Source organism: Amblyomma maculatum, chromosome 7, assembly GCF_055883805.1.
Source record: "Amblyomma maculatum isolate TAMU_Amacu chromosome 7, ASM5588380v1, whole genome shotgun sequence".
Classification (NCBI taxonomy): Eukaryota; Metazoa; Arthropoda; class Arachnida; order Ixodida; family Ixodidae; genus Amblyomma; species Amblyomma maculatum.
The window spans coordinates 40,345,273-40,371,246 of NC_139350.1; the positions used below are offsets into that span (position 1 = coordinate 40,345,273).

Sequence of the window (25,974 nt, forward strand, 5' to 3'; positions counted from 1 at the left end):
CCGTAAAACACGTAAAACTTGCGCAAACTTGTAAATCTATTTATAAGATAGGAAACCCTTTGGAAAAGAGAGAAAGCTCGAAGAGAAAGCGGAAAAAGAAAGAGTTGCCATAGTGCAGTGATACGAAATAATTTCAGCCATCTGGAGATCTTAATATGCTCTTATATTGCACAGCAGGTGGACCCCTCTCCGTTTCTCTTCCAGCGAAACACAGCCGCTGGCATCAGGGTTCGCTAAACCGCGCGACGCGCTTCACCACATTCGCTTTTTCAGCTTAAATCATAGGCAGAGATACATATATATATCGAGAGAGTGATTTTCGAAAAAAATCGGCAAAATCTGATTGCTAGTAGTAGTGTCACGCACTGAAAACCTCGAATTGATAGGAGATATATGGGAAATATTGCGGCTACTCTCACAGCCTTCGCTTGTACCACTAGGTACATATTTAAAACACGGGATTAATTCGTTTGGTTCTGAAGACGTTCTTTTGTAGCCAATTCAGTGTTTAAACTTGTTAAGGCGGTGATACCATGTGGAAGTTGCTTATATTTTTCGCAGCAGGGCAGAAGAACTGCGACGGGGTTATCTGGCGGGCCAAGCCAGAGATACAGGACAAGCGAGATCTTTGCCAGTGTCTCAAGATTGTAGAGCTCTTCTGACAGTCATATGTGAGGCGTAATACTGTTAAATGCTTTTAATGCATTACTGAAGGTTTTCTGGTGACCCATGACATGAGTGACAAAATTGGGGGGCAGTGGAGGGCTGGCTGACAATATGGGCTTATACAGGGCAGTCAATATTCTTGCTGTAGTGTTCGTAGATTAAGTGAAAGACGTTATTCTCAAACAAATTATTTGGGCTTTGTTCAAGGTTGCGGGAGCCATCGAACGGAGTAGATATGTTTTGAGCGCTCTAAGGGCGACACTACCTCTTACTGCTTTTTTCCTGAAGATTGGCTTCACATTAGCAGTAAATCAATGTTGAAACATCACGAACACCCATAGCTAGCACAGACTATCAATATATATTGTATTACCCATTAAGGGTCTCTGTCGGGCCATTACATAAAAGGGGAGCGAAAACCAAACGCGGTATTGAACAAAATATCACTATAAATGTAACAAAATACCACAAAGCAAAAAAAAAGAAACAAGTAACGCGCTAGTAATGATCAAGGCTTAGCAATATGCGAAAAACATCACATTCCCGGGCGAGAGGTTCGGGAAGCAGGGTATCAGCGAATAAAGATTAGTATAAGAGAAAATTACATAAATATGAACTGAAGTAATATAAGCAGTCACCCAGAATACATCTCAACATCTCCTTAAACCTAGCAGTGGCAGGCTCATTAGCAATAAAAATAAACTGCGTAAATTGTACGATGTGGCCAAGTGATTTGGTTCTTTTGCTTTTCCTAGGTTAGCGAAGTGTTCATTAATTATTATTCAGTTTCTTTTAATGCTAAGGAAAAGTAACGCAAAAGCTAGCAGAGTTCCAGGAATCATATCTCATGCATTCCATAACAACGAGTATATATATGAGGTGAGCTGTAATCCTGCTCTATTATCCCTGCCAAATGTCGTAGATAGCAATCCGTAATGATGAAGCTTGGATGTCTCATGGTAATCGTCGTGTTGGCTTCGATTTTGCCATCAGAGTGAGCAAATCGTTTACCATCGCACATCATCTCACTTACTCTTTTTCGTGTGATCAGACAGGCATCATTCGAAAGATCAGTTCTCTTAATTTAGTTTGCTGCTAAATAAATTTATCATTGTGTAGAGATGACTTTTGCCTCAAAGCAGGCAACGCAGATTCCAAGGAACCTGAGCATTTCGTGTTTATATTTTCCTTGATTTTCTATTTAGGATCTCATTTAACGTACACCTAAAAGCTTTTATAGAAAGTCCGCTTTTAGAACTGAAGATACCATTCAGTGATTGTTGACTTAGCAATTAGTACATTCCTGCTTATTTTAGACTTCTAGTTGCCAGTTTAGGAAGTTGAAGACAACTGAATTGTGAAATATTACGTACATTTACAATCTGCAGCATAGAGAGTTTTAGTTTCACGTACGTGGGAGCTTCACGTACGTGAAGCGCCTACGTGTGACCAGTGCGCATGCGCAGAACGTGAAGAGTCCGCGGGAGTTTCACGGACGTACGTGAGATTCGGATTTTCACGTTGGCCTCTTCACGTTGCTGGCGTACGTAGAGTTGACAACATGGCGACGCCCTGCCCGCCCGCTTCACAGCAATAACAGCTTCGCCGCTAATTCCGCGGCGCGATATCGTGTGCTAAACTGTTGTATTCGCTTTAAGCTTACACAATCTTACCCTCGCGTAAAGTTTCAAGTGACAAATAGCCTTTGTTTTTTAGATAGAAGGACGATTTTTCAGCTGTTAAGCCTGACGCAGAAGCGTTTGTCGTCGTCATAGCAACAATCTCGCGAGGTCACGCCAGACCAGAGTTGAGCGAGAAGTGGCTTGAGTGCCAGATGCAAGCCGGCAGCCAACCAGAGCCAATACGTTGTAGAGGGAAGGTTGTGAAGTTGTAAGCATGAGTTGCGTTGGTTCTGTTGCCCAGCGAATTCGCTTTTCCAAAAGCGACGATCTGGATATGCTTCGCGACGTGAGAGAATGCAATCCATTCGAAGTCTGCATGCGACACGCTGTGCGGTGGACGCATATAGGTATGCGTCTTGCTAATTGTTCACTGTAGAGCAACGACGTTGAGAACAGCAATTTCCAATTCGACCGACTCTTGGCTACTGCCGCAGCGTGGCTCGGCTCAAGGCAGCTCGACTAAACAAAATTAGTTTGGTTCATCTGTACTAGATGGCGCGGCATAACACGTACGCAGTTTTTCGAGGCTTGTATGAAAGGTCCATACATTTTGCTTCACGTACACCACGTACGTGAAACTAAAAGTAGTCCTGGCGAAATGCGCGTAGCGCACGTGGACTTCTCACGTTTGCGTACGTAACTCTGTACGCACGTGAAACTAAAACTGTCTAATATATTTAAGTCTGCGAACGCTATTACACAAGGTGTGAGCCGCATCGGGAAATGTCCACATTCGCTTCCAGGTTAAGCGGAAAACAGTCTAAGCACCATGAAAAAAGAAAGAAAACACGAGCACTGGAGAAATACTTCTTTACACCGCGACAACATTTTGGCACACGTTCATCCTAAATTGCCAGTCCGCTACTTATGGTCCAAGAGGTCAATACAATGGGGACGGACAAGTCGTGATGTATTTCAGCTACCGTTGGGAAGTGCCTTCTAACAAAGGCAACAAATCTGTAGGGAAAGAAAGATAAATGTAGAGGCAATCCAACAGCTAGCCTTTCGGTTTTAAACAGTCCTCTACAGCTGGATTAGGATGACATTCTTTATGTACGGGCGTTCAGTCGTTCTGCGACTAAATCACGCATTAGAATGGAAACTCAGCGATAGGAACGCATATGTAGCAAATTTACTTAACTGTTTGAAACTTCCTCTATTGTTTCGAAACCTGAAAACTGGTAAAAATGAAACGCCAAATATTACGTTTTAATGGTATGCACGTTTAAAGAAACTTATCTGTTTTGCAAGCGATCTATTAATATTGACTTGTCGCGAATCTCTACCATGCATTAGACCTTGAAGATTCAATCAATCAATCAATCAATCAAAGTGATCTTTATTTGTAGGAAACGAAATACATAAAGAATATTTGGACCGATAGCCGGGGGGCTAGTAGACGGTCCAGTACAGAATAAACTTGGTCAGGCAGCCGTAATGAGCGCATACAAACACACACACTCACAAACATACAAAAAAAAAAAACGACTCACACAGACAAGCAAAAAGAATCAACAGGCACGGAGAAAAATACTTTTCAGCAAGCAATTCATAGGCAATTAATACAAAACGCAAGCGCACACACACAAAAAAAAAAATGGGGGGGGGGGAGGGGATCATAACTCTCCTTGGCTGTTAATAAAGAACATTTTACAACTCATTTTAAAGTTACCTGCAAGTTTTACATTAATAGGCAACGTGTTCCAATGTTTTGCTCCAGAAAATTGTACTAAACGTTCTCCGTACACATTGTGGCAGGCAGGGAGGTTGAAGTTGCCATTTAATGCGTGTCTTGTATTGCGAGATGGCAACAAGAAAATATCAAGTGGCAGAGGAATACTAGTATTAATGATGTTATTTACCAATACACAGATTTTGTATTTAAGCATTGATTCTAAAGAAAGTACTCGATTTTCTAGAAATAAATTATTGTTGCTGCAGTCGAAAGATACGCGGTATATTATACGCAATGCTCTCTTCTGCAGTCTCTGTAAGGGAAGTAGATAAGTTTTGTACGTTTGTCCCCAAGACTCACAGCAGTAGCTGATGTGGCAGTGAAATAACGAAAAATACAGGGAACGTAGTATGGTGTACGGGAAATACCTTTTCGCCTTGGTAAGCGCGTAGCAACTGAAAGCTAGCTTTTTAGATAGCTTATCTATCTGCTCTTGCCAGTGCAAGTGTTGGTCAAAGATGATACCAAGGTATTTGAAAGAACAAACTTGCTGAATACAATCGTTGTTTAGAGATATGTGAATCGTACTAGGGTCAATGTTTCTTCTCTTGGAGTGGAATACTACATATTTAGTTTTATCTACATTTATTGTTAGTTTATTAGCACGAAACCATTCTGAAACATTAAACAGTTCGGACGTTATCGTATTTTCTAGGCCCAAGAGTGACTTAGATGTGAACAAAAGAGCAGTGTCATCTGCATACATAAAGACTTTTGAAAATTGAACGGCCTGCGGTAGGTCGTTCACGAAAATGGAAAACAAAACAGGACCCAATACAGATCCTTGCGGGACCCCGCAAGTCACAGGTAGTAGTGTGGAGTGTCTGTCACTCAGCACTACTTTTTGTTTTCTAGCGGAAAGGTAGCTATCAAAAAACTGGAGAGAGGCATTAGTAATACCACACGATTTTAATTTTTCCAATAACTCTGAGTGACAGACGCACTCAAATGCCTTTTTTATGTCGAGGAATATTACTATTGCAATTTGATTTTTGTGAAGAGCAGTGTTAATATGGTGAGAAAGTGATGTGACAGCAGTGGTTGTTGATTTGGCTGAGATAAAGCCATGCTGCTCAGCACAGATTACATTATTATCAAGCAGAAACTTGTTCAATTGTAAGGATATTAATTTTTCAAAAACAGTATTGATTATACTAAGCACAGATATGGGTCTGTAACTACTGGGGTCATTGGGATCTCCTGTCTTGTAGACTGGCACAACTTTCGCAATCTTCAAGCTTATTGGATACTGAGAGCTAACCATCGCATGGTTAATTATGTTGCATAAGGGGGTGCAAAGAATGTCGATATTGTCTTTTAGCACCTTCGATGGTATTCCGTCATAACCACAAGCTTTGTTTTCTCGCAGATTTTTAACTACTGACCTCATTTCTTCTTCAGTTATCTCCCGGAAAGCAAAGGTATTATTTGTTGCAATAGGTCTTCCTAGGTGAGGCGTTGTTGAAGGAAAGCCATTAACCAGTTTTTTTCCTCGATCGACGAAATTATTATTGAAGGTATCAGCCATCTCCTCTGAGATTAAGTCTGGAAGGATATGTTCTTTTTTCTTTAATCCAACAACATCGCTCACAATTCCCCATATCTTTTTGGAATTTCCTTCCTGTCTCATAATTAGATTAGTGTAGTATTGTTTCTTTGAGTTCCTCATCATGGCGACCGATTTGTTTCTGTAGCATCGAAACTGTTCCCGGTAATACCTATTAGTTCGATTGTTTTTCCACTTATGATAGTATGAATCTTTCTTTTTCAAGACTTCAAGTATAGCTTTTGTCATCCAAGGGCATATACCATGGTCGTAGTTACGCCTAGTGTATGTGTAAGTGGATCGGTCAATGACGTCTGTGATTTTCCTTATCAGGTATTGATATTCAATATCTATGTCATCATCATGCACGCCTTCGAAATCTGTGCACTGAAGCAGCGATCGCACTTGAGCGTAATCGATTCGGGTGGTACGTTTTTTAAACTGCTTGGGAGGATAAAGCAAAGGGTCACAGGGATAAAGAATAAAGATGGGATTGTGGTCTGAGATGGCAATGTCGCACACACCAGCAAACACATTTATGTCCTTGTTGCAAAGCACATGGTCAATCAGAGAGGCGGATTGGTTAGTGACTCGAGTTGGCTCATCTATAACATTTGTCAAGTTAAAGGACTGTATCAGCAAGAGGTAATCACGGCAATCATCTTTCAACAAATCAATGTTGAAATCACCACATACAATCAAAGACGATTTACCCGTCGCAAGTGATAATAGCGTAGTTTCCATTACGGAATAGAATTTGTTTAGACAAGCGCTAGGTGGGCGGTAAACAACACCTATAATGATGCCACACTTCATTTCAATGAACAGTGTTTCAACTACACCTGCTTCATAACTAGCATTGCATTTACAGCAGTAGTCGATCCCTTTTCGAACAAAAAGTGCGAGGCCACCACCACGTGATACACTATCCCGCGGTCGCGAGAGGAAATTGTACCCAGGAATTTCAACAGTTTCACCTTGCTTGAGCCATGTTTCTGTCAGCGCAATAACATCAAAACGATACGAGTAATGTGACAGATAAGCAACCAAATGATCGAGGTTTTTCCTAGCACTCCGGATGTTGCAGTGTAACACAGATACCTGACCACGCCCAAGCCATTTGTTTTCGATTTGAGCAGAAGTGTAAGTCATTCGGAGATACAGCGATTACAGGGTAGCCTATTTATTACTGTACCTGGGCGAGGTCAGCCATTCGCGTCACCTGCAGTACGTGCGAGTTTTCTGTCTTGCGCATCAAGATTTTACCTTCTATGACCCAGGCATACTTCCAACCCTTCTCTTTTTTTGCCTTCAAAGCGTGGCCCAGCAGCACTTTTTTTGCCGGGCACAAATGCTCGTTTACATAGACTGGTGAACTCTTTTCTTCTGAGCTGTTGAAACCCAGGTGAAATGTGTTTAGTCTTTGTTTTTTGGCAGCTTTCAGCATTTTGTCTCTAGCGGCACGGGAATGAAATTTGACCACCACATTTGACTCTTTTTTGTTCATCGATGGCACTCGGTGAACGACATCAATGTTACTCTCACTGATTTCAATTTGCAAATGGCGTGATATATCTGTCAAAGTAGCGACAAGGTTTTCACCCTGGACTACAGGAAGCCCCTTGATTTCCAGATTACTTCTCCTGCTGTACTGCTGCAAGTCAATCACCTCTTTCTTCACGTCTTCTAGTTCTTTTGAGAGGCGATCGTTGTCTTTTTTTATTTCTACGCTTTCAGCTTTCACATATTTCAGTTCCTTTTTCATTTCAGCTATTTCTGCCTTAAGCTCCTCAAAAATTGTGTTAATGAACTCCATGGATTTCCGCACTGGCTCAAGCTCATCTTCAATTACCTTTTTGAGCGCCTCTTTCAGCTCTAGCTGATTTGTCTCAAAGTGTGCTGACATGTCAGCAAGTGCTTTCACGACTTCCTTTATAGTCGAAGGTGCCTTGTCTCCCATAATATCATGTACAGACGGACGGAGCAGTCCAAGAGCCGCTATATAGCAACAAGCACCTTAAGTAAAAGAAGGCTCACACACGTACCTGCACAGAATGAAGCAGGCAGTTAGTTGCAGCTCAACGTTACGGCGTCCTGGACTGCTCCGGAATGGTGCTGAGGATGGGCTAGACAGCGGATTTTATAGCCTTCCTGTGACGTCGATGGCCCTTCGAGCTGCGCAAGCGCAGCTGACTGCCAATGATAAAGTGTCGCCGACGGCCCTCCAACAGTCCAACAGCAAAGCGCAGGCACAAACAGGTATCTGGCGGACGCAGCACGTGGACGCTCGGTGTAGGCAATAAGCAGGATTTCAGGCGATGGCTTGAGGATTTTTTTTCCCGATGACAGGCTGCACAGAATGAAGCAGGCAGTTAGTTGCAGCTCAACGTTACGGCGTCCTGGACTGCTCCGGAATGGTGCTGAGGATGGGCTAGACAGCGGATTTTATAGCCTTCCTGTGACGTCGATGGCCCTTCGAGCTGCGCAAGCGCAGCTGACTGCCGGATGATAAAGTGTCGCCGACGGCCCTCCAACAGTCCAACAGCAAAGCGCAGGCACAAACAGGTATCTGGCGGACGCAGCACGTGGACGCTCGGTGTAGGCAATAAGCAGGATTTCAGGCGATGGCTTGAGGATTTTTTTTCCCGATGACAGGCTGCACAGAATGAAGCAGGCAGTTAGTTGCAGCTCAACGTTACGGCGTCCTGGACTGCTCCGGAATGGACTGCTCCGGAACAGCATATCGGATTAAATGGCTTGGGATTGCGCACCATAGGCGATTCTCAGGGTTTTTCTCATCCACCTTTCAGCATCTTAGCGCAAATGTTAAATAATAAGAAGATTTCACTGAGATATATCTATGATTTTCAAACAACAAGCTTATAACCTTAAAAATGGGCGATAGGAGGTCACTCCTAAAGCGATGAAGCAACGCTAGCAGCATGCGACGTTGTACATTGTCTGCAATCCTACGCAAATTACCCCTTGTTCAGATTTTTTTTATTTAACCAGCCTCCATCTAGTTTGAGGGGAGGTCAGGAAAATACGAAATACACCTCGCCTGATGTCGCCACTTGTCAAATGCCGTCATTGCCTCCGAGCGCGCACGAGCGCTCTAATTCGAGGAGATTGAGAACAGCCTTTTTATAGTCCATGCAAGCTGCGGAGAAGCTAGGAAATCAAGATGGCTGGCGTGCCCGCGCGCTTAGCGGTCAATAAAATCACAACAAAATAGGCAATGTGCAGGTAAGCCACATAGAGGCAATATCCTATGTATATGAATACGCCGATTTTTGAGCTGAATATTACGCCGTATTATGCTCAATGTAAAGCAATGCCAGTAGACAATGTAGCTGCAGACATAAAATACACGCTTATGGCATTCCATCTAGATACTAGATGTATAATATATATATATATATATATATATATATATATATATATATATATATATATATATATATATATATATATATATATATATATATATATATATATTGTAGGGGTGTGCTTATTCGGTAAACCCAGATGGATCCAGCCGCTCAGGAAGGACTCGCAGCGGAGCGTCAGGCGTGGCGAAAGAGCAAGGCAGCGAACAACTTCTTCGTCCTTGAGAGCGGCAGCACGCGACGCATGTCAGTGGTTATATGGATGAAGATTACCACACTACAGTTTCCCCCCGGGCAGAGAAGGAGCCATCCTGGCGACTCATGGTGCCGAAAGGACAGACGGATCGTAGTAGGGCTTGATTCGGTCCACATGAACTATTTCGCGTCCACGGCGACGCAAGTCCGCAGATGGCGTAACGGGCTCAACTACGTAGTTCACAGGAGATGTTTTTTGAAGGACTCGGTATGGACCGGGATACCGAGCAAGAAGCTTCTTTGACAGCCCGGCGGTTGTGGCAGGAACCCAGAGCCACACCAGGGAGTTGGGCGCATATGAAGGCGCCTCACCAGTGTCACGATGGTGTTTTTGTTGCCACTGATTTTCCTTTGTAAACGAACGAGCGAGCTGACGGCATTCTTCTGCGTACTGGGCGGCGTCCGAGAGTGGCGTCGATTCAGAAACATCATGGCGGTAGGGAAAAAGCGCGTCCATTGTGCAGGTTGGCTCGCGCCCGTAAAGAAGAAAGAAGGGAGAGAATCCAGTGGTGGTCTGTATCGCAGTGTTGTACGCGTAGGTTACGAAGGGAAGAACGTGGTCCCAGTTGGAATGAGCGTCGTTGACGTACATGGCCAGCATGTCACTCATAGTACGGCTGAAGCGTTCTGTCAGGCCATTCGTCTGAGGGTGGTAAGAAGTAGCGGTGCGATGAATGATGCGACATTCTTTCAGTAGGGCCTCGAGAGCGTCGCACAAGAAAACGCGTCCGCGGTCACTGAGCAGTTCCTTCGGAGTCCCGTGGCGAAGAATCAAGTTGTTGAGAATGAACAAAGCAACGTCTCTTGCAGAGGCAGAGGGTAACGGTGATGTTTCAGTGTAGCGAGTCAGATGGTCTACTGCCACAATAATCCACCGGTTTCCAGCAGGAGTAGTACGAAGAGGGCCATAGAGATCTATGCCAACGCGGTCAAACGGACGAGCAGGGCAGGGTAACGGCTGCAACGAAATAGAGGACTTCTGAGGAGTTTTTCGGCGTTGACAAGATTTGCAAGCGCGCACGAAATGTCGTACGAAGCGGTACATTCCACGCCAGTAAAATCGCAGACGTAGGCGCGTGTAGATTTTCAATACGCCACCGTGAGCACATTGTGGGTCACCATGGTACGCAGCACAAATGTCGGCACGGATATGACGCGGGATGACTAGAAGCCACTTCCGTCCATCAAGCAAATAATTGCGGCGATAGAGAAGACCGTCACGAATGGAGAAGTGGTGGGCTTGGCGGACGAGCGCTTTGGATGAATGACCGGGAGTAGGACTTGAGAGAAAATACAAAAGTGCATTGATCCACGGGTCATTCCGCTGCTCGGTAGCCATGTCGATAGTGGTGAGAGTCGACAAATCGTAGGCACAGACGTGGTCAGAGGAAGTATCTCTAGGCAATGGCGAGCGGGAAAGAGCATCCGCGTCCGTATGCTTCAGGCCTGATCGATAAATGACATGAACGTCAAACTCCTGGAGACGAAGAGCCCAGCGAGCAAGGCGACCGGATGGGTCTTTCAGAGAGGCAAGCCAGCACAAAACGTGGTGATCGGTCACAACGTAAAACGGTCGCCCATACACATAAGGACGAAATTTTCCAATAGCCCAAATAATGGCCAAACATTCCCTTTCTGTGACTGAATAATTAGATTCTGCCTTTGTCAATGTTCGGCTGGCGTATGCCACAACATACTCGCTGTAACCAGGCTTACGTTGGGTGAGGACGGCACCAAGCCCAATACCGCTGGCATCAGTGTGGATCTCCGTGGGCGCAGCCGGATCAAAGTGGCATAGAATGGGCGGCGAAACCAAAAGGCGGCGTAAAGTGTCGAAGGCTCTATCGCAGGCTGGAGTCCAGGCGGAAAGGTCGGAGCTGCCGGCAAGGAGCTGGGTCAGAGGAGCGATGATAGAGGCGAAGTTCAAGACGAAACGTCGAAAGTAGGAGCAGAGGCCGATAAAGCTCCGAAGCTGCTTCAGGGAGGTTGGCTTCGGGAAGTCTGCAACTGCGCGAAGTTTGGTGGGGTCGGGAAGCATGCCTTCCTTAGAGACTACGTGGCCTAAAATTGTGAGTTTTCGAGTGGCAAAGTGGCACTTCTTCAAATTCAACTGAAGCCCAGCGTCGGCGAGACACGTGAGGACATGCTTTAGGCGGAGAAGGTGAGAAGAAAAGTCGGTAGAAAAAACTACGATGTCATCCAGGTAACAAAGACAGGTCTGCCACTTCAGTCCACGAGGAACAGTGTCCATCAGGCGCTCGAAAGTAGCTGGGGCATTGCAGAGGCCAAAGGGCATAACGTTGAACTCGTATAATCCATCCGGTGTTATAAGGGCAGTTTTCGAGCGGTCATTATCAGCCATCGGTACCTGCCAGTAGCCGGAGCGCAAATCCAAAGAGGAGAAATACTCGGCTCCCTGTAAACAGTCCAAGGCGTCGTCGATTCGCGGTAAAGGATAGACATCTTTGCACGTGATTTTGTTAAGTCTACGGTAATCGACGCAAAACCGGATGGAGCCATCTTTCTTGGTGACCAAAACAACCGGAGAAGCCCATGGACTGTTAGATGGCTTTATGACGCCCCGGCGAAGCATGTCGTCCACGTTGTCAGCAATGACTTGGCGCTCAGAGGCCGACACGCGATAAGGACGCTGTCGTAAAGGTGCGTTTGTACCAGTGTCGATTGCGTGCGCAATGACAGACGTGCGACCCAGAGCAGTGTGAGGAAGGTCGAAGGCACAAGTGAAGTTCTGTAGAAGAGCAGCTAGTTGATCGCGTTGTGCGGGTGGAAGATCTGCGTCAATAGCTTGTTGAAGAACATCGGGTGGTGTCGAAGCGGTCGCTGTATCGCAAGAGCTGAGCACATTAACGTCTAATGAAGTAGGCTTTGCAGGAAGAGTATTTACAAGCGCGGGATCAAGTTCTTCAATACGACCGAGACACTCGCCGCGTAGCAGGACGGACGGGCACGAAAATGGATTTGAGACGTACTTGCACTAAGGCCATCTTTGAACATGAGTACAGCAAATGGAAGCAGGAGGTAGGGATGCAGTGAAGCGGCGTCGGAAGGTGTGAAGAAGACAGTCGAACTAATAACGCTTTCACAGGAGAGTGGAACGAGGGCAGCAGAAAATGGAGGAATGTCTGTGTCATTCGCGACAAGGAATTTTGCAGGCCGGGTAGGGACGTCACACAAGACGGTATCACAAAGAGGTAAAAAGGAAACTTCCGCGCTGGCGCAGTCAATAACGGCATGATGAGTGGAAAGGAAATCGTAGCCCAGGATGATGTCGTGTGAGCAGCGAGACAGTACAATAAACTCGATGGTGTATAAGACGTCTTCGATGAGAACACGGGCCGTGCACGCCGCTGAGGGATGAATGCGCTGTGATGAGGCGGTGCGAAGCGAAAAGTCGGAAAGTGCGGTGGTCACCTTACGAAGACGACGGCAAAGAGCTTCACTGATGACGGATATGGCAGCGCCCGTGTCGATAAGAGCGAGTACTGCGACGCCGTCGACAAACATTTGAATTACGTTAGTGGGAGAACACCGAGGACTTGAAGAGTTCGAACCAAGCGCAGTTCTTGCCCCGGGAACTGCGACTGTTAGTTTCCCTCAACAGTGCCGGTAGAACGTCGGAGTGGGGACGGGGAACGGCGACGAGGGGAAGGTGATCGGCGAGTTGTGTACGTTTGATTGTCACGAGATACAAAGTCGGAACTGGGCGGATTTCTCGCCGAGGGCTGGTCTGTATTGTAGGAGTAGTTCCATAGTTCAGGTCGAGAAAGTGGAAGGCGTTGGCGGCAAAGGCGTGCGACATGGCCCGGCAGCCCGCAAGAGTAGCAGATTGGCCGGTTGTCCGCGGTACGCCAAGGGATCGTAGGGCGTTGGCGTACCCTTGGAATAGGGACATGGAATGCAGACCCAGGCAAAGGCGAAGGAAGGTTGGAAGGAGCGGCCTGGTAGGAAAGAGATGCTGATGGCATGAGCGGCCTGGCCGCAACTTGGGCGTAAGTCAGTGGTGTCGTTACTTGCGCCGGCACGGGGCTGGGCGGCAGCACAGGGCTGGGTGGGAGCATGGAGCTGGGCGGAAGGACATCAGCGATGTGATCTTAAACGGCACGCCGTATGGTAGGGGCCAAAGACAGAGCCATGTCAGGAGCAAGGCGGCCAGTATCCTGTAACTGAGGGACCAGCGATAGCTGGCGGGCGACCTCTTCTCGAACGAAGGCTTTGATTTGCTGAAGTAAAGGGCTGTCCTCTGATGGGGTAGAACCGCCCAGCGCAAGTGTAGAGATGGCGTCGTCTCTAACCGGACCGCCGGGTAGAAGCGCGCTTCTTACGAAGCACGTCGTAGCTCTGGCAAAGCTTGATCACGTCACTCACCGTGGCAGGATTTTTTACCCAGAGCATTTGGCACGCGTAGTCAGAGATGCCTTTCATGATGTTTTCGATCTTATCCGCTTCGGTCATTAGCGGATCGACACGCTTGCATTGGTCCACGATGTCCTTTATATAACTAGTGGACGACTCTTCGACTTGCTGAGTGCGCTCACGCAAGCGTTGTTGTGCCCGGAGCTTGCGAACTGCAGGGCGGCCGAACACTTCTGCAAAATTCTTTTTAAATGCAGACCAAGATGGCAGGTCTGCCTCATGGTTGCGAAACCAGAGGTTTGCCACGTCAGTCAGATAAAAGATTACATTGCTTAGCTTGATAGCGTCGTCCCATCTGTTGTAGCTACTGACGCGCTCATATGCCGACAACCAATCGTCGACGTCCTGGTCGGCTGTGCCACTGAAGAGGCACGGATCACGCTGCCGTAGAGCTCCAGAACACAGCACGGTGGTTGGGAGGGGCGACGATGTCAAGGCAGTGCCGTCCGGCATGCTTGAAGCAGAGGGTAATGTGCGGCTTCTTAGTTCCAGGGTGGACGGGAACGTACCCAGCAGCACCTGCACCAATTGTAGGGGTGTGCTTATTCGGTAAACCCAGATGGATCCAGCCGCTCAGGAAGGACTCGCAGCGGAGCGTCAGGCGTGGCGAAAGAGCAAGGCAGCGAACAACTTCTTCGTCCTTGAGAGCGGCAGCACGCGACGCATGTCAGTCGTTATATCGATGAAGATTACCACACTACAATATATATATATATATATATATATATATATATATATATATATATATATATATATATATATATATATATATATATATATATTTAGGGATATACTGGGTGTCTCAGCTAACTTACAGTAAGGTTTTTAAAAATGCGGTAGGCCCCAGTCTATTGAAAACAGTTGAAAGCTGTTCAGATTCGCCTATGCTAACCTACAGTAATTTTCTCATTCACTCGTTGTCGTTGTTTATAAGTAATAACTGATTAGCGTTTTAATTATTGCCTTAAAATAGAATGTGCCAGTCCAACAGTTGAGATCTCGAAAAACGGCTAGCTGTGTTGCTTTCGTCATGCTAGGACTTACCTCGCCCTATTTATTGGCCTTCAAATGATGCAGATACATAACCATCTGCTATCATAAATTATTCGCCAAGTGCGCACAACTTGCTTCATTGTAGAGGGCATGGCCCAGAAAATCAGAGTTCGCTTTTTCGGGGATCTTTTACGTGCGCTGAGACCGCACAACACACGGACGCCTCTTCGTTTCGCCTCCATCGAAATGCATCCGCCGGCGGCCGGGTTCGATCCCGACTGCCGGCGGCTGCGTGTCGAAGGAGGCGAACCGAAGAGGTGTCCGTGATCTGTACGACGTGAGCGCACGGTAAACATCCCCAGGTGGTCGAAATTACTCCCTTGCCCTCCACAATGGCACCTCTTTCTCTCTACACACTTTCACACCCACCTTCCTCCCTTCCCCTTACGGCGTGGTTCAAGTGTCCGCAGAAACAAGTGTGACATATACTGCACCTTTCCCTTCCTTTAAAACAATTATTATTATTTTATAATATTATTAATGGCATTATTATTATTATTATTATTATTATTATTATTATTATTATTATTATTATTATTATTATTATTATTATTATTATTATTATTATTATTATTATTATTATTATACTATCTCCGACGCCTCTGGAGACTTCAAAGTGACGCTGCAGTCACGAAAAAGTTCTTTTATTGAGCCAACCCAAAGCACCACATTATACGGAGCCCGTCTGGGGCCAGTATGGGCAAGCTGGGCTGGATGCAACCACAATGATACCCAGGAGGGCCCCTTTTAGGAGTTATATAGGCGTGGTAAAGCTAACAGAGTACATATTTCCACTTCTCGCCTTGGGCAATTTTAGGGCCGATGTATATCAAATTTAGGCTTTATGTAGAAAAAGCCTGGGCTAACCTAAATGGGGCTGTAACTCAAAAACTCAATAGGCCCCGCATGGGTCGAGGCGGGGATAAAAATGGCCATGCCCGCACGTTGCCTCAGTGGGACTCTTGAGGGGTACTCGAGGAGAGTACAGGCGGGACTGTGGGCTTCAAGCCGAAAACTCCTGGGCTGCCCTAACACGGCTGCCCACCAAAAACCTTGGTAGTTTCCACGTGACCGGTAGCCGGCCGGAAAGAGCTGACACCAGATTCTGCCCACATCGGTTTCTTTCGAGGCACTTAGGAAAGATGCGATGGAAATGTGGGCATAAAGCTAATAGAAGATGGGCCAGCCCAAATGTTGCTGCCCATTTAAAAGCCATGCATGTCTCACATGGGTCGCCGCAGCGCGGAAAAGTGAGCATATCCCCAAGCTGCTCACACGGGCTTTGTTTGGGGGTACTTGCGGGCAAATGCAACAGATATTCATGTTCTATGTGATAAAAAGATGAGCCCAATTGTGGCTGCCCATTGAAGGTCGCAGTGAGGCTCACATTGACCGAAGGCGGGCTTACATCTCCTAACCTCTTCATGTTTTTAAGCGTGTCATTGTATTTATGTAATTCATGTTACACGCGCCACAAATTGCCTCTTTTGAAGGTTTCGCGTAACTGTTCTAAGCACATTCATGCCACTACTAGATACGTTTTTTTACTCTGGTACTTTTAGCGGTATTGGCAGAAAACATACATCAGTAGCTTCTCCGCATTGCGAATATGTACAAAACTTCCACCGCCCCCGTGCACCATTATTATTGTTCGAGAGGGGAGGTACTGAAAGGTGGCTGTTCCTAGCCCTACGGGGCTGGGACTGGTAGGTCAACGCCGCTTGGGGCCGGGGTTAGCCTGGCACCGAATTTTCATCTGTTGGCCGTCCTTGGACCCGCCACCGCTTAGGTGATGGACGACGGCTGTTGCGGCGCGCGTCTTTCTCTCTCTCTTCTTTTTCTTTCTTTCTCTACTTTCTCACTTCTGCCCGCACGAGGCAACAGATGTGGCTCAACTATAGAGCCAATAGCAGGCCCCTGAATTTTATTTGCCTTCTTCCTACAACCACAACAACAACCAATATAATTTGGTACACAGCATCGAAATAAATTTTCAGACTAACAATTAAGGGACAATGTGGGCCAGCCTTCATTATTGTCAACAACGAATTTCTCTTATGTTCCTGAGTACAGCCTACAAGGTAAAGAAATAGTGCTCAATCTTTCACATTTGAGGGTAATGGTACTAAGGCAACCGCGTAAATCCAAGATTCAAGCCATCAAGGTAACACGATCTCCGCAGCCTGGGCAGTCAGACGGGCCTCCCATGCGTCCATCCGCTGAGTAACTATATCCAGGAGGCGCTCAATACTGCCATCCTGCTGCTGCGAAGGACCGAGCCCCTCCGAGCGTCTAGGTCTAGCTGCGCCAGCCGCTGCGTCGTCGGCGCCATCGCCTGGTGGCAGAGTCCTGTCGTCTGGCACATCGGGTCATTGACTTTTGGGAGCGGGTGAGCGGCATGATCCCACCGCTGCAACCAAAATTTTGTGGGACGCTGTGCCCACCTAGAGATAGACACAGAAGAACGGAGGACACCAGGCAAACACCCCTTGCCCCGGCTCTCTTCTTTTTCTGGCGCAGTGCTCCTCGGCGCGCACCGTAACAATATATATATATATATCCTCCTGTAGCCTGTAGCCAAAGAAATCTACCTTTCGGTTTTAGAAAAAATTGTGCCTTTTTAGAGAGTTTCAAACGACAGTGCTATCCACACATACAGTAAGATGTCTGTATACCATGATATAATTGACAAATTATTGGAAGGACTCAAGCTCCTGACAAAGAGACTAACGTGATGAGTATTGGCTATTTGCACAGCAACGCACTGAAAACTATTGCAGCAATTGCGTTAGGACAGTGCACCGAGGTTATGGACGACGACGCGGTTTCTAGATATTTGTGTGTTGCAGTAAACTTTCGTCTTGACTGAAACGCACCTCCATGAACCAAGTAAAATCAGCTCTGCTGTTAATCAGCTCTGTGCGCCAAATCATCTAGTGAACCTCGCCTAGCACGACGTAGAGGCGAAAGCCCTCTGTGTTCCTTCTAATAATCATTATCAACCATCGGACTACACTCGCTGTAGTGTGAAGGCCTCTCCCATACTCTTTCAATTAACTCGGTCCAGTGTTTTCTGCATTCACTTGGCCCGTAAAACTTCTAACCTCATCCTCCAGGTTAATTTTTGCTTACCACTGCTTCGCTTTCCTTCAGTTGGAATCGGTTTGTTTCCGATAGATCATCGGTTATCCTCTCTCCGCACTAGATTTTCTGCCCACTCTCATTTCCTCCTCTTTATTTTGACTATGTTGCCACTAACTTGTTGCTTCGATGACCCACACTTTACATAGCCTCTAAATGTCAACAAACGTAGAGTACCATAAGCTACAATAAGCTAGTAGAAGTGCATGTGATGATACCCAGCCGGAGCCACTAATGCGAATGCGCTATGGTGGCTCCGGCTTCCCGCCGTCATTGCGGGAAGTTTTGCCCACAAAACTAATAATATTTTCTGGATTTGAAGAGCCATTTGTTTATAATAAATTGACATTACAACCATTTCTGTATTGACTACATCATTGATCACAGTTTCAGTGTCGACATACCATGCACCAAACTGCTAAAGCAACATCTGCTTTGGACGTGTTGCTGTGAATTCTGCCATCAAACTCCCTGTCTATCACAAGCAGCACGGTCTACGACGTACAGAACATGGTGGAAGAGTAACGTGGCTTAGTTTTGTACGAAGTAAAATATATTTCAAAGGCTATATTATTCTCCAACCTGAGGTGCGCAAACATTCAGAATTATAGCAGTATATTCAATGTGATCATGCTCTCTAATGCAACCTTCCCTGATATTACCTGAGAAAGGTTAAGTGCCAAAGCGACTCCACATTGTCTGCTTACTAAAAATGGAGAAAGCAAATTGTTGTAAGAAATTAGAGCCATCGCAATGAGAGCTCTCTTTGTAAACTGACAAATGCACTCTACATTACATGTCCCTTAAGGTGCCTACTTTCAACATAAGACAGGTGGCATGCTGATCAGCATTCAATAGAAAGACCTGCTGTAAATGTATTAAAGAGCGGCCGGTAAGAAGCAGTACAAACGTGAACATATAATTAAAATTTGCAGCATTTTTGTTATCAAAACATAACTTTGGTGATACGCTCTTTCCAACAATGCGGTGAAACAGAGGAATGGACAGAGGGAACAATGTCCCGTTAAGTGAGCATCTCTACTGCACAACGCGCAAATGAATAATGATACATCATTAGGTTCACTTATGGAATGTGTAGAAATTTCTATTTTCTACGCGAAAAAGAGCTTCGAGTTTTCAAATTACTCACAGAACATTGCACATGAGCCAACTTCCCGCATGCTCCAGTCAGTCTTATTTCTGAAGATGTGCCTATTTTGTACTAGGCTCATGACAGTTATCTCAAGGCATGATGTTATATATGCTGGTGAGACGCAGTAAAGCATGACTACAGGAAATACATTGGGATTTTTGAGAAAAATGAATGATCTTTTCGGCGACAACATTCACGACGGCAATATTTCTAGATTTAGGTGCATCTTTAAAGAAGACGGAATTATATTTTAACAAGTATCTCTTAAAACTTACAAGGTTACTGAATGATTGCTGTTTTTTTTTATGTTTAAGCAAAAAAGGCATTGCAGTATGCTTTATTATCAGTGTACGTAATTGGCAACAGTCTGATTTCATACAAATGTTATAACATTCATTTTGGTATGGTGTGGTAAAATGAAATATATATGGATCTTTATTATGCTTCAGGTTATCGGCGCTAATTCAAATCGACGTACATTGTGCTGATATATGCCAAACTTCTAACAAATTATTCACTACTGGAACAGTAACATTTTGTAATGGTGGCATTTTCAATTTCTCTTAATACTAGCTAGCTATATGTTAAGGTTTTACTATCAAGAAGTGTGTCCTAAATGTGAAATAATAAGCCTGAAATTACAAATATCTGCGAGTGACGTTCTATTTCTGGCTATGTAATGCTTGCATACCCTCTTCCTTTTTACTTTAAACACAAAAGTAGATAGAACGTACGTGTTCACAGTGAGATTTCAAAGAATGCAAATTTTTATTTTCAGATGTAGACATACGTCTTTGCGCATCTATCGTTTGAGAAATACGTTCTGTCCAAATTGGGTAAGTTGGAAGCAATTAAAAGCGTGAAGCAAATATTTTCTAGCCTAATGAGCTACCGCCACAATTCTTCTTCATGGCAAAAATATGCATAAATTAAGGAAATTCAAGCACAGCATTACTGATTCGCGCATTAAGATTTAGGCTGCTGGCTCATTCAGTAAGCAGCACAGTAAGTGGTGTCAAGTATGTTGTATTATAACTGGCGTTTTTGAGAATAGGCTGAAGTAAAAGACATTGGCGAGTAATAAAATTTCGCAAAGTTTTTTGAAGGTGACGGAAAGCTTCAGCAATTAACTCGTAATGTGTTGCGCCCTTATGCTTCCGGTACAAATTGGTCATGCTTGCCACTATGAAAGCTAAGTTCAGAGGCCACCTATGATAGTCTTTTTCACTTACGGGGACCAAACATTGTATACTAAGTGTAATTTGTTTTCACAATGTAAAGCTTCCTCTTTCCAATGGTCTGTTCCGAAGCACTTTGAAAGTAACGATGTAGTAAAATTTCAACGAGAATTTTTCGATCAGTGCACGCGCTCGTTTTTCTTTAGTCCGATGTTGGAAGCCACGAGTGTTGAACGCGATCCTGGTTGTGCGGCGGAAAAGTGATGTGCAGAAAATAATAAACCATTTTAAAAAGCGCAGAGTCGAAGTATGTGAATATTCATGTTTGCGCAAATCCTTTGCTTTCTATGATCGATACCATCAGCTTATTTTAAGGGTTACAGCTTTGGCGGTAGGAGTAACAATGAAAAGTAGTAGCTTTTTGCTTTCCCGACTCACGCGAGCTAGGAAAGAGTTGTGAATGATGCCATTCTCCAGGAAGAAGTCCGTGGCTTCGCATTAGACTCCTGTAACGTGCATTTCTTGTGACTGATCTTGATATATTCGACTCCGCCCTTACCACATCGTTAAATATATGCCCTTGCAGTAGGGCATATATGTAACGACGATCGTCAGTAGAGACTGACGACGAAGTGGTAGCTGCGGTTGAGGCTGAGAGGTACGGGTACATTCAAGCAAAACATCAGCTGTTGTTTCTCTTAGACTAACCTTGACACGTGTCAATATGATCCTGGAGAAGGTGAATGTGCGCATCTGAAGCGTGAATAGCTTCAGTTGATTGGAGGTTTAATTACTCGTGATCCACCTTTCATGCTTTACGATGCTACCTGATATAGGAGTGAACTCCACGTATGCGAAAACCCACGCGACGGTAGCAACAGTGGCGCCCTCTCGAAAAGAGTTTTGCATGTAACTATACAGGATGATATACACCCTTCGATTCGCTCAGGTCTGCTGAAACTGAAAGTTTCGCTTGTCACATATAAGTGCAAGCAAGATTACCCAATTAGACTCTCGCTGGCCGTTTCCAGTTTGTGGCATAGCTCCTTCCCTGAACAAGCACGTCCTCTTCACTATCGCCGCTGCTGATGTAACTCTGCTGTATAGAATTTGGAATAGCTTTAAGGCAGTTGCAGTTTTGAAAGAAAAGGAACATTTTGATTGATGGGGATGGCGGGCTGAAGATGTGGCGAGTGCTACAAGCGTATTACGGTGGTATGCCAGTCGAGGCGGTACGAATGATCAATTCGCACTGTAGCTGAGCTCGAGCAGCAGGGGCAAGATCACTCCAGGTGTATTGATTGCTATATCATAAGCACAACAAGGAACAGTTTAAGCGGCCTGTTAACTAACTCGCATGGTTGTGGTGATCTGCCTTTGCCTGCACAATAGCTCCGGCTTGTTCATCTCAGTTGTGCACAGCTACACCTCTGCAGTGGGGAAAAGGTTCGTTTGCCCTTGTTCAAAAGCAGGCCTGTAAAAGTTAAAACGAATAAGCAGAGAGCATGTTATTGCCACATTGATGAATGGGCGGAGTGATGCAAACATCTAAAGTTCTATGCACATTGTTGTCGGTTCGTTTACACGAGTATTGCGCATAAGCGATAAAGTGAGTGACGGCCACCTTCGTCGCTCCACCTTGCCTGTAGCAAAGCTTTATGCGCATTTGGCGCACATTCCTTTTAGGGAATGATCGAAGGTCCGAGAAAATGCTTGCATGACGTTCCAGGTTGCAGAAGCTGTTGGGGCGTCTTCTCTCTATTGTGCTTTTCCAACATTTGACCTGAGTGCGACCAAGAGCGACAGACTTCCCATCATTCGTTGATTGCCAAGAAGTTATAGCCGCGGCCGAGCGTATACTTCCTCGCATGCACTGCTCAGCCCAATAAAAAGTTTTGGAAGCTTTTTGCTCTCTTGACACTTTGACTGCCGTCATCGCTATATTACAATGTCTGGATAATCGCATAAGGCGTTCACATTTTTATTTGCGCATGTACACTGCCGATTAGAGCGGCGCGACGGGATGGGCTATTTGCCGAATATAATTACATTGCTGTGGTAATGACAGCGGTGCGTTGCTGTTCACTGTACCTAAGCACTTGTCGCATTTCATAATGTGTTCATCAACTGGGCTGTGGCAGTATGCGGTGCCATACTTTTTAACATTTTCACTCTCCAAATACTGGACACATGGTGCCAAAATAGTAGAGGTATGCCAGCAAAAATGCACAATATTTATCGGAAAGTATAAACAAGTGACACTGATCTGCTTTTTGAAAGTGGTGAGCGATGTTGAATGTACTGGAGTGCTTCCGAACTATGAGCGTTAAAAGGCGATAGTCACAGGAACCTATCATTGCGTACAACCTTTCAATAAAATTGTAGACAACCTAGTGCTCACCCTACAGCAGGATAACGTGAGGTAGCGTCAAATATGCGGTCAGGTCTGGCCAGCTACCCAGTTAAGGTACGGATGCCGTGAGTGCCTTCTGCTCACATGTTTTCGTCCTGCGTCTCGCTCAGCGTCATTTGCAGGTTAATAAGCACAGCACCCCTTTCGGTAATGTGTCAATGTCCCATTCCCGACGGGACAAAGCTACACGCACCTATACGAGTGCGTGTAGCGAATTATAAAGCTATATGGGTGATGAGCCTGCTTTGTGTCTTTGAGCATAATGACCGGACCACTTGTAATTTGAATCTCAGCCCCTAGTTCTTACAGAAATTAACACATTTGCAACGCCTTGCCCTTGTGGTATTGTGCCGCTAATAGTTTTTTTGTCGCATACAAGTACATGGTTTATTTTTTTCGGGAACGCTTGGAATGCCGGCTCTTTCTGATAGCCAAATATGTCGCGATCGCAGTCGCCATAACTAACCACAATTATCGGGCCGTTGTCAGTGACTAGCGCACTACTAAAAGAAATACTCAAAATGGAGAATATTTGTGGCAGCCTGCCGAAGAGTCAACAACTTTAAACACTTACGGGACAACAAGGTTGAACGTGTTTGGTTCCCCGCACGCATTTGGGACGTCTCTCAGCAAATCACCGACCTTAACGAGGCCGATCACTCGTTCGCACGAGATTTCACAAACCATGCCGGAAAGAGCCACGTGAAAAAGAGCGCAAACGAGACAGGCCGACGAGGTTCAGTGACTTATCTAAAGACGTCTACTTAGCTGTGCCTTCCCTCCGCCTAGAAAAAAACAATGCAATGACCTAGCAGGGGCTTGGAGACAGTTACAAACTCATACGAAAGACAGCGCGCAGTATAACACTGCAGGATCTCTCCTGCAATATCTAGCATCAATACGCACAAGGTCTCCAAGATACAGTAACCACACTTAAATATTACTTTGAGGTGTAAGGCATCGCTGAACTCTGTCACTACCGAAATCCTCTCATCGAGGTTATTCCCGGATCCGCACCGCTCCAGATTCACTACCAACACTGCGCCGTTCATCAGGCCTTCTATGCGGCGATGAGACAAGATCTCAACGTTCCCATGCTACAGACATGGGTCTGTTTTCGACAGACCCTTCTGGAAACCTAATAAAGTTATTACTCACTCACTGTATTGCTATTGATGAACTATAACCGAGAACAGGCTTCGTAGCACTATAATGTAAGGTTTGTTGTTTAACTACCGGTGTATTTCGTTTCATGCAGTGCCCTCCTGGAGGACAACAAAAGGAATCTTGCGGTCCAGGCTGTTGGTGCGTCTTGTACTTTCCGTCAGGACCACAGGGCAATCTTCGATGTATTGAACATACGCCAACCAGACAGCTATATAAACACTAGCAATTCGTTTATATCAACGTGTTCAATAAACATTCAAAAATGCCAGTGGCGTTTGAGAGGATTTTTATTATCTAGAACAAAGTTATTACGCGCAGTCTTGAAAACAACTAAAAAAAAATAGCCGTTGTCCAGCTTATTAAGGCTGCTCGCACCCTCTGGTTTAGATAGTTAATTTGTTCGATGCAGATAGCCAAAGCAATGCTGAAAATATTGTTGACGAATGGAGAGTAGCAAATCAAATCTTTCTTACCAGCAGTACCATATTTGTCCTCGGAAACATACTTAATCAGAGTTGACACATATGTGTATTAGTGGTTTGCTTTGAGGAAGACGGAATACATCTGGATGAAGAGCACAATAGTAGAAACGAATTGTATAAAAAGTGGTTTTCTATTTATTGAAAAATGGCAGATCATTTTCTTTTCGAGAGGCAATGTTTTCTACCAAAAGCGCAATAATTTAGAGACATAAATATCTATTTGTGAAATGTTGAAAGGAATGTCCTGAATTACATTCAGCTATCTAGGCATGGAGCTGTCTGCTTTTGACCACAAATTCATTCCTTATGAAAACATTTTTCTTCGCTGGTTAAATACACGTATTCCTTAACAGTTTAAATTTTCATTTTTATTACGCGGGTATAAATACTGTCACGTAGTGGTAAGACCACTGGCGGCCAATGAGGATGCTTGACATTTACCGGAATAAATTCTTTATGGCGCTGACTTGAACCCTAAACCAAACCAAGCAATTGGTAGCGGCGATAGCATCAAGAGTGCTCGGCGGTCGTAGATTAACGAATTCCCATCAAACACGAAAACGCCCAATAAAAAGGTGGCGAAGAAACATCTGAATAAAGCCGCATAACCGCGACTAGTATAACCTGGAACCTTGCAAAAACACACGCGCGCGACCGCGTGAGTTTCTGTGTTTTAGATATATCTCTATGGATCTTGTGCGACGAAAAAAATATTAAAGCTGCATCTTGCGACAACAAGCTTGAACAAACCCGAATACAGAATCGTTCCATGCGCTAAAATCACATTTTTAACGTCGCACGCCGGCGGCTATAGAAAAACCAGAAATAAATATTTGAATCCTTCGCGACATTACTCCACCCTTAAAAAAGCATCGCCTTGATGCTTGAAAAATAGACACAGAAAGGTAAGCAAAACATTTGAAATTAAAAGAACAGAGCGCCTTTAGCGCGCGTAACACGTTTTCAGGCGCACAAAATGGACGAATTCTGGGCGCATTTGGTCTCCTGGCTTATACTGTGCTTGGCGGCAATGGTGGTGGTGGTGGTGAAAAACATTTATTGATTCTAGAGCCTTATTGTGTATATTGATGGGTCGGCTCGATATCGCGTAGGGTGGCCGGGAGCTTGTCAAAAAGCTCTCAGCGCCTCTTAAAGCCCAGCCCACCAGCTCCTTTTGTGCAGCTGGGTCCGAGATCGGCACCGCGATCTCCCATCGCTCTATGTCTGTCAATTGCCAATTGCGGGATGGGTGGAGCTCAGAGCAAATGTAGAGGATATGGTCAAAGTCTGCTCTTGTTGCCTCGCAGAGGGTGCATACAGGGCATAAAAGGCCGGGGTGGATATGGGCAAGGTGTGCTGGAGATATAAGGGTACGGGCCTGAAGCTGGCGCCAGGTAGCCTTCTCGAGTTTAGATAGTGATAGGTGTGGCGGCGGACACTGGAGTTGTTGCTCCCTGTATAGGAGAGTAATCTCGTTATAGGTAACAGGCGTTCGCGTTAACTGCCTTGGTCTGTAGCTGGCCCTGCTCGGTTGACTTGCGCTCGAGCTGTGTTGGGGGTAGCTTCATTCCCAGGGTTGCCCGCATGAGCAAGTATCCATAGGCGTTCAACTGATGTGTTCTCAGGGGCGTCGCTTTTAGTTGTATCACCAAGTGTCGGTGCGCTGCCGGTCTTATTTAA

The 25,974-nt window shown here is 45.3% G+C and overlaps 1 long non-coding RNA gene across 1 annotated transcript; it reads left to right on the forward strand.

The window, feature by feature from the left end:
- Positions 1 to 1,529: 1,529 nt before the first annotated feature.
- LOC146183072 (uncharacterized) lies at positions 1,530 to 24,080 on the forward strand. The gene is made up of 3 exons (XR_014708708.1): positions 1,530 to 1,660; positions 19,833 to 19,890; positions 23,904 to 24,080. It is a non-coding gene; the product is annotated as an uncharacterized LOC146183072 (long non-coding RNA).
- Positions 24,081 to 25,974: the final 1,894 nt, after the last annotated feature.